Below are 14,574 nucleotides of genomic sequence, written 5' to 3' on the forward strand. Positions count from 1 at the left end.
AAAAAAAAAAAAACAACAAACAACAGTTCCAGCCGGTTCCTTGATGTCATTTAAATGTCCAAAAACGAGGGTGCCTCACTAGAAAATGAGGATCGTCAACTTGTTACTGAGGTATGGGATAGAGAATCGATGCCTTGTGTTTGGAATCTCGGCATCATCTATCCCATATACAAGAAGGGAGATATGTTGGACTGCAACAACTACAGATGTATTACGGTGTTGAATACCACCTACCAAATATTCTCCCTAATCCTTCAAGATAAGCTTGTCCCATTCGTTGAACAGATAGTTGGAAACTATCAAAGAAGAATCCGAAACGGAAAATCTACCACTGACCAGATCTTCACCATGCAGCAAATCTTGGAGAAAATGACTGAACAGCTGTTGAACACGTACCACGAACACGTACTCTACATAGATTTCAGGGCCGCATGTGATAGAATAGTCAGGGTAAAACTCTACGAGGCCAGGAGCACTTTTGGAATCCCGGCCAAACTGATCTGGATTTTTAAAATGACCATGACCAAAATCACATGCCAGCTGAAGGTGGATGGGAAACTCTCCCAAGGGTCCTTTGCTTCTGTCTGTTGCAAGGGTCCTTTTGTGGATACTTCGAGAACCATCTTCTATAAGACAACCCAGATCCTGGCATACGCTGATGATATAGACATCATTGGTCTGCGGCTCTCCCAGGTAGCAGAGGACTACCAAAGGATCGAGCAGACGGTAGAAAACCTTGGGTTGCAGATTAACTAGGCAAAGACCAAATTGATAGTGGCACCATCAGCGGTCCTACTATGAAATCCGGAACTACGTGGGGGTAATGTACGGATAGGTGGCCGCAAATTGGAAGTCGTCCAAAACATTACCTATCTCGGGAAAAAAGTCAGCACCGAAAAGATCATAGAGACGGAGTTGCGCGCTAGGATGCTGGCGGCCAGCCGGTTATTCTACAACCTGAGGAAACATCTCACCTCAAAAAATCTGTCACGACGGTCGAAGCTGGGACTGTATCGAACCTTTATCGTCCCATTACTAACATACGCCTCTGAGACAAGGATTCTGTCCTCTTAGCCACGTTCGAGCCCTCGCGCGGCCCTCTTAGCCGCGTTCGAGAGGAAGATGATCAGAAGGATTGTTGGCCCCGTATGTGTGGAAGGACAATGGAGGATCCGCTACAACGACGAGCTGTACGAACTGTATGACGACCTCACCGTCTTGCAGCGAATAAGGCTCGCCAGGCTCCGATGGACTGGCCATGTTATACGCATGGCCCCGGACGACTCAGTTCAGAAAGTCCTTTTAGGCCGTCCACACGGACAGAGGAGGCTTGGTAGGCCCAGATTGAGGTGGGAGGATGGCGTGGAATCATCCGCCATCAATGCCGGGATAACGCTTCCTGATAGAAGCGGTTCCGGATTCTGCTGCGGCAGGCCAAGACCAGAAAGCGGTTGTAGCGCCTGATAAGTAAGTAAGTCAGTAATGTCATTTACAGTGGTTCGCAAAGTGGTATGGAAAAAAGTAGTAATGTATTTCCTAGAATAATGTTCCATTCTTTTCAGAAGTCACCGTAAAATTACAGTTAAAAAGTAAATTTACAGACATCGTCAAAGTGAAGCTTTTTTAAACCAGACAAAATATTATTCCCGCATTTAAGTGCCAAGCAGTTTCTGCTTTTTTTTGCTCAGTTTTATACCTTGCTTGCAGCAATATTTTTGCCGTACAGCTACCAGCTATTTGTATCTAAAGAACGCATTCAGTCAACAGGCTATCCCGGGATAACAGTGTTGAACAAATTACAGTTTTGTGAAAATACGAACAAACATTATAGCACCAGTATTAATGGTTCAAAACAAGATGAGAATTACGATGTTTCAAGCACCGTACAAACATGAGAATTCCCATCGCGGGGATGTCTCAAGAAGGTATCATAAAGAATAGAGGGTAGTGTAGCACAAAACAATTGACGTTGTACTGCATCTTAACAGAAGCAAACGGAAGACATTTACTGCAGTAGTATCCAGAAATGCCTGAAGAGATTTTGTTTTGAGCAACAAAGAACTAGTTTTCGCCATCGACAGTTCCTTCATGACCCGTCCTAACGTTGAAGTTGAAAGTTGAAAATAAGAAAAAAAAAGTAAAAAAATGCATCTCGTGTCGACATTTTCATGCTATGTTGAATGAACAAAGCCATCCATTGGAAATCAAAGAAATCCACTATCCACTCACGGTTCACTTGTGTAGCCAGCTACACAAGTGAACATTTTACAAGCACATTCCGTAATTATTTATTTCGGAAACCCCCGTTCAAAAATATGCGATTCGCGAAACTGCCCGCGATTGGAAATTGAAAAGAGCGCCGGCAAACTGTCACCATAATGTCATGCTAACGATGAATAATTACTGGTTCCACCTTATTATAGTGCACCGTCCATATGCAAAGGGGTTGCAAATTTATGGTTGAGCACTGTACTTCCAAAAAAAAGGGTAAATCTGCCCCACCAAGCATATGATGCACATGTACATGGTCGCGTAAGCTTTTCACAGCATATTTTCCATTGATTTAATTGCCCAGGTCTCGGGTAATACGCTTTACGCCGGTGTGATTTTAATAACGTTAATTAGCCAATCGGTGGATTTTTGCTTTGCTTCGGTTTTTTTTTGGTTGGTTGGTGGGCTTACCCATCACTATGGCGGTTTTTTGAAACGGTCGGCTCATTTCGTTCATGGAAAATCTCTCACCAAAACACCATCAAAACGCATTATGGCATTGATTTTTAATCGCCGGTAATGTGAATTGATGCTGTGCTTTTTTTTTGGTACACATTTATACATATGTTCTAGATATGTTGAACCGCCTCCCGAGTGGTTGGCAGGAAAGGAGAATTTTTAATTGTTTTTATTTGGTAACAATTATGCTGCGGGTACCCATGGTACTCGTTGGGGAGCGTGGATAATTTTTGATCTGTTTCTGTGGTCCTCCAACATTTTATTTCTATCGTCAGTCGAAAGGTTTTTGATTCGTTTATTGGTTATGGTTTTCTTCTCGGTGTTTTTTTGTGTGTACTGTTGTTTCCGTGTGGTACAATGAGAATAAACCCGTTGGTCCTATGTCCATTTTCACTATGTATGCGTAAAAACAATCATATTGATGGACTGCAGCGAATAGTAAGAATTGTTACTATTTAAGGACCAGCTTTCTATCGGTATTTAGAAAACAAATATTTCTTCAAATAATTTTGCTGGTAAATCTATTCAACACAAGCGGTGTTGACAATACGGCACTAGACTGTAATAATCAATTGTAAATAAATAATATTGCTGGTACAATTGTAGATAATAAATAAAGATAATGAATACCGTAAAAGCTACTCGGTATCGATGATTCATAGCTCTCCCTTGCAAGTTTTTTTTCTTAATTGTACAAGTTTTGAAGATGCAAAGTTTGTCCTCTTATCGACAGATGAAGACCCTGTCCAAGAGTTGATGATACTTTTGTTTCCCCCATCATCATGTTGCAGTGGTCGTGAATTGTGGCTTTCTCCCTCGATGAATTGTAATTGCACTCCATAATTGTCACTTGAACGGTCGTTCACTTTGGAGACTCTCATCGCTGTACGATCATATCCTTAGCGAAGGCAAAGTTTGATGCGCCCGCTGATTAATGGTTGCTCACTTGACACATCACACATGTCGAGCAACATTAATTGGACGACCTCCGTGGAGTGGTTTCGGCTGGGTCGGTTTTTGGCGTGCGAAGATGCACACTTACTTCAAACAAGCTTTTGAAGTGAAGTTTTGGGAGTGTAAGGAAAGGTGGAGTTACTTTAAGAGCACGTTGAAAACTCACTATGGTTCCGTTTATGGTTCTCGTATGCAGATTTCGAACGTTTATCCGATAAATGGACAGAGCATTTGTTGAATTCATCAAGTTTGCGTTTGATTAGATATTTTCTCAAAGGAAACTTTTATCGATTAGAATTTTGTGGATCGCTTAAATGATCGTTCGATTTTGTGGTTGTAAACTGGAGACTACTGGCAAACAAAACAAAATACTAAACAAGATATAGCAATGAACATGCGCACATTATAAGACAAATACTTTACTAATGTCGGATTATTCGATACGCAGGAATCCAGACGAAGAGCTTGCTTCCCAGCCTTCAGGTTGACATAAAAAGAAGTATAGAGCGTTGGCTAGAGCATCAGATATTTGGTAGGGCTTTTGAGTACTTTTACATTTAATGCAGAGCTACCACTTAAATCAATTATCAGCTGTTATCAGTAGTTTATTTAGTTATTTTTTATTGTAATTAATTATGCATCAAGTACTGAAGCTTAATCAGTCATCTATCAGCCTAACCGAGTATGCCCGGGATAAGGAGGAAATGACTTGTTTATGTTATGTTAATACAATTTAGTCATCACAAGCGGTGTTGACAATATGGCACTGTACCGTCATAAATAATTATAAGTACAAATAAAACAATCCATTAATCTAGCAGATCAAAGAAAATGAGGTTAAGTTTTCTATCACTAAAGTAGCTCCAAATGATTAAAACTGGAACTATGAGTAGTAAACAGATAATTTTATTTTTAATTTCTATGTCGTATCTGCGTCTTCAAATACTTTATAGATCTTTAACAAGCATAGAGAATTTCAGCTGGATAGACTTGCTATATATAATCAACATGAATCCAGCTGATCTGTAGAAAGCTGAGAAATGACTTAATGTAGAAGAATGGTTGTTGACAGATGAGTATCAATTTATTACTCAAACAAGGTATTGTAAAGGATTCTACCATGAACGAGTGATGTGGTGTGGTTTATCATATAAAATCATTTTCTGTACACCAATTAAACTTCTTACAACAATACATGTATTTGACTTTCCTCGGATAAAATAAAAATCGATCTGGGGTTTCCGTTTGTGCAGGTTTTACAGTACACACTACTGTTGCAACTGCATTGGCCCTAGCCTTACCAGGACACAAATCCCCATCAGAGATCAAAGTTTTTGCGTACAGCGCACACGTCCGTTTGTCGTCTGCGTGTGCATAATGTTTGGCCAAAGATGGGTGTGCAAAATGAAGCCAAACAAAGGAAGCGTCCCAATACTCATCCCGTGTCCTGGTTGGTTCTAGCGAATCCCGGCATGTTTATCCCGGAGCTTCAGAATGTGCAATTACAAAACTTTGCCCGCGTGCAAATTATCTGACTGTCAGCAGGAAGGCAAAAACACGCCGTACAGAGCACATACACACACACATACACACACACAGTGAATATGATGAAACCTGGTCCAGGTGAAGATGAGACACACGCGAAACATTCTCACCAACTGACCCAGAATGCAAATATTTGCATGCATATTTTATCCACGTTGTACCTCGGCTCTCTGCACCAGCTTGTGTCCCTTGCTTTCGGGGCTGGTTTTGCGGGTCCCGATGTAGTTTGCTTTTGCCCTGGAGCCCTCCCAGAAGGTATTGGAAGAAATCAATTAATCATTCATTTTTCATTCATTTTTACACCTCTAACGCCAACGGGGAAGAAAGTGGACGGACGGTTGGTGTAGTGAGATAAACAAACAGACACGTGGTGTAAAAATCCGTCCCACAGCATCGCCCGATGCGCTGCAGGAAGACTGTGTTTGTGTCCATTCTCAAACTCACCGAAGCACCAAAATTCGATATCAGATTGAATATTAATTTATTTATGGGTGAAATATCACCACGAGGGCGATGTAATGTCCTGTACCACATCTGTTGGAGTTGTGGTGCAGGCGTAAAAAAAGCAAGGCCATGTAACGCAGGTTGGTAATGATGGATGAAAGATTTATTAGCAATGCGGTTAATTTATTGTAGCGTTCGCTATTGCTGGTGACATGTTTTCCTTTAGTTTCATTTTTTCGTGCTTATCGGATAAACAAAAGGTTTGTGGCCTAATTTTTGGGTAAATTGTGATGAATTTGCATAACAGCAGTAAAAGAACAGTTTACTGTCGCCTCCCCCCGTGGTTAAGTCCACTTATGCATTGCCATGCTAAATCTTTTGTGTCCTCTGGATACCACAAACAAATTGCAAAAGCATGTTCTTTGTAATGTATTATACCTATTGAGGGAAATTGTGTCGGTTCCTTCAATATTCTAGGAAATCGATAAGCCATAAGCTATGCTTTTCGTACCGTTTATTTCTCAGAATAATTTAGTAACGCATCCTAACTGACCTGAACGAACTTCTTCCGGCTATGAAGAGCTCTTTCACACACTCACTAACACATGGTTTGATCGCAGGAGTGAGGTTGGATAGCTACGAAAATGATAACCCTACCGGACCGGAACTATTCTGGAATCGATTTAAAGCATCGACAGTATCCTTCTTATCAATCATGCTCACTTTGGGAACACCTCGGGGAGTCTGACCGTGTGACAAGGATTCCATCGGTTTGTGAAACGAGATGTGTGTTCTCTACCTTTTTTCCAAATTGTTCCTCTGTTCACCTAACGTGACCCAAACACGGAGAATCTTATGCTACGAACGTCTGGTTGATGTCTGATGTTTGCACAACCAGTGCGTAGGTTACGATTCGACGCCTGGATTTCTTCCCATAAAAGCCTAACGTGAAAGGCACAACAACGGGCAGACAACTTTGGTTCTTGTGCAAGAAGAAAGACTACTTTGCGCCTTAATAACACTACAGTCATCCTGGTGGGTTTTCAGCTTTGCCAGTGGAAATTGTGTAGAAAAGTGTTTCGTAACCCTTTTTTTATTTTGCTCTTCATCATTTTCATTGCCCTCCGGTGGCTTACTAGCCGGCAATCAGTTCGTGTGACTTCTTCCGAGGGTTTAAGTTTGATTAACTTCTGCACGACACTTGATTCCTGGGCCTGATTCTCTTTCTCCCGGTCCATCCGATTTCCGGGTCACTTTTCACACCAGCAGATGCTGGCGTAAACTGTGTAAATGAAGGGATACGGATACCGGGTGTCAGGTGATGAAACGATGAGCTTCATCAGTTGAACTGTTCCATGATGTGAACAAAAGAGGCTAGATTGTTATGGGAAGGGGATGATAAATTGAAAGTTATACCATTCGAGAAAATTGTGATTACGACCAGTTGGGGTGGGATTATTGGGATGAATAATATTGGCGTTTTGATAGGAATTATTGTTTAAGGGTTTTTCAAAAAAAAAAAAAAAGAAGCAATAAATAGAGAAAGCTAGTGTAAATGTGTTACCAATATTACACAAAAGATACTTAGACCCGTTAGATTGTAATCGGTAGCCAACCAAGTTGAACTTGGCTTGAAATCGTGAAATGTCCCGAATGCATTCCTCTTACTCACATTTGACATTTCGTTTCGCAAGTTGTTAGTATTTATCAGATTTTACCAAGATTGTACAATCAAATGAAAATAAAAACATATAATTCTGGGAGTTTCTATAGCTCATGAACGTTCGTGTTTAATAGGATACGATTTTACATCGATAGTATTATGCATCTATCCTAATCAAAACTGCACTAAAATACTTCAAAAAATATATTTGCCATAGGGCTTTGGGTAGCCACACGCGCTGTAATAATGTGATAATAGGCCTGATTGTCAACGCCAAACGGAAAACTTTCCGACGGAAAGGCTCCAAACAAACAGAAAGAAAATTTGTATTATGGTCTCCAGTTAGAGTCGACTTATTGCGTACATTCATACATTTACAGATTTAATAACTAGCTAGGTTATAAGGTAGATATTTAGATAGGTAGATAGGTAGATATTTAGACTAATTAAAAATGATACCAGGGTTTTTTAGAATTTTTCCCAAAGGTTTAATACTTATTCATGCAATATCAAAACATTAGCCACCGAGCAAACTAATTTATACAATATTGTGTTATGGTTTCAAAAAGGAAGATCAGTATCAATATAAGCTATAATATGTCAAGCTACATGTAAAATTATCAAATAATAAAAACAACAACAACAACAACAGATTTAATAATATACTTTTTGTGGTGGAAGTTTGATCGTGGTGGACTCTCGTGGTTGTTTCTTCAGAATGATTGCTGCAAACCATGGAATTAAATAATTAAAACGTCTTCGAAATGCTTGTCATGAAATATGCTTGTAAAATATTTATATTTTTCTATAGAATTCCTCTTAAAACTTATTTTTATGGATACAAACAATAATTTACGTTTGCACTTGACTGGCGGAAACATTTTGGTGCGTTTCCATTTGGCTCAAGCAATGCAAATTTTTGACTTTTGATTTTACAAAGATCTGTCATCGACTTTTAAACGCCTGAATTAGCCAAATGGATAACCAAACGGAAGGTGATAATTATGTGACGTTTGAGAAGACGTTAGGGAATCACTATAAAGCCTAATATCTTATTCTTTTTGCATGAATAAACTGCTAGGTTATGCAGGTAATATCCAGGAGCTTAGTAAACTTGATAATACAACCTGTTCAGTAAATCTTCACTACGAGCGGACGTGGAGGATAGGAAAAGTGTGGAAAGTGGTTAACGAGCTTAACGGTAATCAAAGTAAGCAGCCGTGGGGCCCAAGGCTCGCAAGGCTGCATTGATCATCAATCCAAATATTGGATTGATGATCAATGCGACAAAGGCGAAACACCTGCTTGCCGGAGGCTCTGATCGTGACAGAGTCCGAGTGGGAAGCAGCGTGTTAGTCGACAGCGACATCCTCGAGGTGGTAGAGGAGTTCTGCTATCTTGGGACTGTCGTTACTTCGAATAACGATGTCAGCAGCGAAATCCGGAGACGCATTGTTCAGGGGAATCGTGCCTACTACGGCCTTCAGCGTCTGCAGAGATCCAGAAGACTTCGAGACCGCACGAAATGTGAGATGTCAGTCTTGGACTATCCGAGCGGAGGATGCAAACGATCTTGGCGTGTTTGAGCGTCGCATCCTCCGGGTCATCTTTGGCGATGTGTTCGAGCATGGAGTGTGGAGAAGAAGGATGAACCACGCTTGCTGCTTGCTGAGCAATACGGAGAACCGGACATCCTGACGGTAGCAAAGTCCGACAGGATTCAATGGCTGGGGCATGTTACGAGGATGCCGAACTCATGCCCCACCAACAAGGTATTCGACAGCGACTCCGAGTTCGGCACGAGGCGTCGGGGAGCATAGCGAGTTTATTGGCTGGATCAGGTGAAGGGAGACCTGTCGGAGATCGGGTGCCTACATGGATGGGAAGCTGCAGCCAGGGTTCGAGTTTCCTGGAGATCTATTGTTGACCGGGCCATGTCACGACGACGTGCTCTTTAAAAGACCGATAAAGGCCCTCTCCCTTCCTCGCATAGCAAAATCAGCCACTGGGGATCTCAACTTCCACTTTGCTTAGGACCTCCGAGTGACAAAATACGCCATGGGATGGGAAAATCTAACATTTTATGTATGATAGACGAAACAAAGCAATACAATGTAAACAATTCAGAGAAATACAGCAATATAACACGTCCAATATCAACAAAACAGTCAATTCCATTTGTTAAACAATCGCATTCAACTCGCTCGCGGCTCTTCCTCGAATGCCATGAGCTTTATTACCTGTTGGGCACCATTCAAGTGGGACTGAAACTAGAGTATGCACATTCAATTATCGATCCGTTTGAAATGCAAATCGACTACAAACACACGCACAACATGCCCCACTAGTAAACGAAGTTTTTGCTGCAATTCAAACACAATTCCGATTAATCATTTATTGTGGGGTACTTTTCGTCGTATGTTCTATTAGCAATTAAAATACCAGCACAATTTAATCATCAACACGGTGTTTTTTTTATTTTGTTTTGCTTTTACAAACAATCATGCCACGGGTTGTCATGCCATTTGCAGTTCCATGTTTATGGCAGGAGGAAACACCCCATTCGCCTCGCCACTAACATGCCCGATAGTCGTGCCCGAGAACGATGTACGGTCGATTTGAACGTTCTTCTGCGCGCTGCCGATGGTGCACGATGCTTTATGCAGTTCACGTATTACTATGACATGCACATTCAGACACAACGCGTCTGTACATAAACTACTTGCACTTAAGGATTGTGGTTCTTTTTTCACTCTATCATGCTGCGTTCGTTCGTCCTTTGGGGAAGAGTTTGTTTGTGTCTTCAGCTTACTTTTTCGTTACATTTACACACTATGCAAATTGCGTGAGCAGCAGAGAGTATGCTAAACAGAAAGCTAGTAAAAGAGGTGTGACAAGTATGTGCAGGAACCGGAACGGGAGGGCGAGCAGCAAAGAAAAAAAAAGGTCACCTCTCGGGATTATTCGTGGATGAGAAACGCTATTCGCGCTATGTGACACAGTGTAGAGTGGAAAGAAATGGGCTTTTAAACTGTTGCTTCGATGCTAGAGCACGGCCAATTAAACATTTCACCGGTACATAGGAAGCGTACCGTCCGAAAGACAAATAGTGCACAATTGTGAATGGTGTGCGGAAAAAGAAATAAAAGCAAATTTAGCCATTCCGAAAGGGTTGGTTTTTAATTTACGCTGGGTGTTCTGCATATTCACCGAAGTGTTAGAGGACATAGTCTCCCTTAACGTTGTAGCACACCGGAATGGGGTAGAGATGCGTGCAAGACATAGTTCGTACAGGTCTCGAATCCCTGAGTATAGTCGTTTTGTGTTACATTTTTATGCGTTCCGGTAGATGCGGGTTTCAACGTTTGTCCTTGAAAGTTAAGAGCTTAAAAATCAACAATTGTTTGGCTGAGCATAAAAGCAGGTATGTAGTTTATTTTACTGGTAATATAAATTGCAGCGGTTTTGTTTTAGTCACCTTGTGTCTTTTTTTTAAATGAGGTCATTTTCTAACATAAACACTCCTCTGACCTTTAACACTACAACTACCGCTATTGTGGTACGTGCAACTTTGTGGTATGTAACTGCAAAGTCAAAACGACTGGTGGTTACCAAATAAATATTTTTTAAGATCTGACTAAGATTTTCATATTCACAAAATGATCAAAGCATCAGCCTTGTTACTCGAAATATTATTAAACAATGTATTATTTCTTGCATATTATATATTATCTAATAGTTATATTGCAAGGAATACGTCTTTCGGTTGTATGTATTCACCTTTTTGTGAGAATTTTGCATTGAAATACGCTGTTCCAAAAAACCACCAGTCATGCATCAACATTGGCAGAAATGTTTAACTTTCAAAAATAAATTAACTTGAAAGGTCTACCCGTCTAGACTGGTACCAACTACCAGTCAAAATGACTGGCCCGGTAGTTCTAGTGTTAAATAAGCTTACAATTACCATTTGTAGTTTTGATTCTAATCATTTAACATCGATCGAGATGGATAAAAAAATTTTGTGGATGAATGATTAGAGTTAAGGATTTTATTAGAGTCAAAAATACTTGAAATCACATAGCTAAAAATACATTTTTCATCGTTGGCATGAACGAGTAGAAAATGGAGTGCCATAAAACACACAGAATATACACATCAATTTTTGTACTCTGCGAAGACATCCTGTTTTTCTGTTTGCTGGTTTGCTGTGGCTGTTTTGCTGGACCTCCATCCAGCGTAAGGATTTTTGCACTTCAACTGATTTATGATAGAATATTAATGACGAAAAAATCAATCAGTATACCTGTTTTTATCAGCCGACTACATCAGCTGCTGCACTAGATGCTGTTCCATCTTAGTGAGTGAGTAGCAAAATCTTTAATTAACGACACATTAACGCACTAATGGTTATGTTCGCCTTAGATCCATATGGAAACTGAATGATATAAATCATAACATCACTGTGAACCAAACCGCCGATATGACTACCGAACAGACGACTCTACAAACATCCATTCGCCCGAATCTGATACCAAAGCTGAATGGCATTCCTTTCAATTACCATACGTCAAAGATTGTACGTCCTTTACCTCGTGTCAGCCACCATTTCCGAGAAGACAAATAATACCGAGACAAATAGCATCCATTAACTGTCATCTGCCCGGCTGGCGCAATCGTTGTCTCTTCTGCTGCCAATTATGAACTCCCTTCCCCGTGGAGAACACGGCCGAACGGTAGCGAACCGTGTTGCGAATCCTATTGGAATGCGCATCTGGAATCCGATTGCCGAATGAGGAAAATCGTTCACCAGCGGTAGTAGTGGTCCTTTTGACCGGTTGGAATGCAAACCATCGTCTCGAGGGATATCGGAGGATGGCTGGAGGGACCGGGAATATGGTCCATCTTCTTCACTTAGCAAACTGCGTGCCGGAATTGACAAGTGATCACTACCATACCGGTGTACACTAGCAGCTAGCAGCCGATGATGGTACAACTCTTCCACGGATTTATCTCCAACGCTTCGTATCGCTCGTAACCATAGCGATCCAATTAAATTTGACGACGAAGAGACTCACTTGCTGCAAATAAGCAGAAATGATCTTTCTGTCTCGTTTCATCCACAGATATGCACACACACACACGTGCTCCAGCTTATTGCTTTCGTCCGTCGATGAAAACAGATGAAAATTAAATGATTGCTTGCGATTTGAAAGGCTTGCATAAACCCTTAAGATGATTACTGCGGGAAGGTATCATCATAATCATCAACTGCCATTGCGGGATGGGCCTGGAATTCAGTGATGAATAAACTTAACAACAGGCTGATGGTTGGAGCTTTTGAGACACATCCTCTTGGAACGGTTGTGATTGACGCCAAGGGTTAAGAGGTGGGAAGATCGAGGGAAGAGGATGGGCCTTAGAAAGTGTTGTGAATATTACATTAAAATTTTATCCTTCTCAGACCGTGTCTGAGAGGCTTCTGTTTGATTATGAAAGACATAAAACGATATACTGTAAACTTGTGCTGGTAGCACACCCAGCAGCACCAAGCAGAAGTTCGGTGCACGATAAAACAAACTATCAACCGGTAGCTCAATGTCGCTAGCATGCAAGCCAGGGGAGCTTTTTCCTGCTGAAAACTAAGCCAAGTGAGCGTTTTGTGACGACTTGACTAAAGCACGTTGTCTGCTTTATGATTGATTACCACTCTGCACGATGACAGAGGACGCTGCTGGTTTTGGGGATGGCAAGAAGATGCGCTGTTTTTAAGATGATTACCACAGCCATATCTCCCATCCATCCGACTAACCGTACCATCCGAGAGAGTGAGCGCTTGTTTGATTAGCAAAATGTGACAGAACACTTTGACTTCCACTAAGAAGCAGCGAACGAACCCGAAGCTTTAGGGTGTAGTAAATAAAATAAATGAATAACTCAACACAACATACCCCCAGCTGACGAACGCGAGCGACGAGTGTGCAACAAGTGCAGGGGAAGGCGTCTGGCGCAACATGTGTACCGGTGCGGGGATCGGAAAAATGGGAAAGGAAAAACAGTTCCCGAAAATGGATAAGTGATGAGCGACGTTGATTAGATTTTTGTGTGTTCCGCACATCGTATGCCGATAGCATATACGCACACAGAGTAGGAGATCCCCGAAACACCCGTTCTTGGTGCTGTTGCTGGTGTGTGTGCTAATACGATCGGCTGCGAAAACGTTGGCTGACAGCATAAGCACTAGCAGCGTGTGAAATTGAACACGATTGAGGCACCCACTACCTACGCATCGTTTATGTCACAAATGTTGATAAATGAAATTTTGCTCCTCATCTCATTAGGGAGGATTAATTTTTTTGTGACTTATAATTTATCGTTTTGATCGGTGTTTAAACGGTCGTGGATGCTGCAGCAGTAGCCATGTAGGATTTTGTTTAAAAAATATACCTCACAGGTTTGAACCGCTTCCTTATGTCCTGACTTACGTTGGTTCAAGAATTTTGTTTTACAATTTAGAGGTTTTGTGGTGGCTTGTTATTATTATATACGAATGATTTAAAAAATCTTATTTGCTTTTTAAACCTCATGTGATATCTTCAAGTCATTGAGGTTTGGCAATCGGTTGTACGGAAGTTTATTAAAAATTGTTTGGTAAAAAATAAAATTTTCGTCCATCAGAATGGCTTAACGAGAGCACCATGTACTAATTTTCCTATTGCAGCGTCTAAATCTCAGTAATCATATTCCTATAAGTCCTAGTGTTCAATTTATAGTCGAATTTAATTGAATACTTGTTAAATCGACGCGTCATTGCACTCATTGGTATGTTTGCGCCGTATTGCGTGTTATACCTAGTTTCATGTAGCATTCTTTGTTGTCGGGTTATTAAGCGAGGGACTAACAGAGTTAGATGTCTGAGACTGTTCCACATTTGAATAATTATAATGGAATTTTCCAGAAGAAAATGCATTGCACAAGTCGAATGCTTTCGCTGCAAGCCTTAACCAGATTGTAGCATTTTTTATTGCAAAGATTCACCAGTAGGACCTAGTCCTGTTTGATCCAGGACAATCCGAACCAAATAATCTACAAACACTACAGCGGAACTTGCGCGACAAGTTCCAGAATCGATCGTCCTTTGCGTGATCGATTTACCAAGCAGCGGATCTCATATCCGATTTGTTCCCGCAACAACAATTGTCATGGACCATTTTGACACAGCCTGATGTGTTAATTCT

This window comes from Anopheles maculipalpis, chromosome 2RL (assembly GCF_943734695.1).
Source record: "Anopheles maculipalpis chromosome 2RL, idAnoMacuDA_375_x, whole genome shotgun sequence".
Lineage (NCBI taxonomy): Eukaryota > Metazoa > Arthropoda > Insecta > Diptera > Culicidae > Anopheles > Anopheles maculipalpis.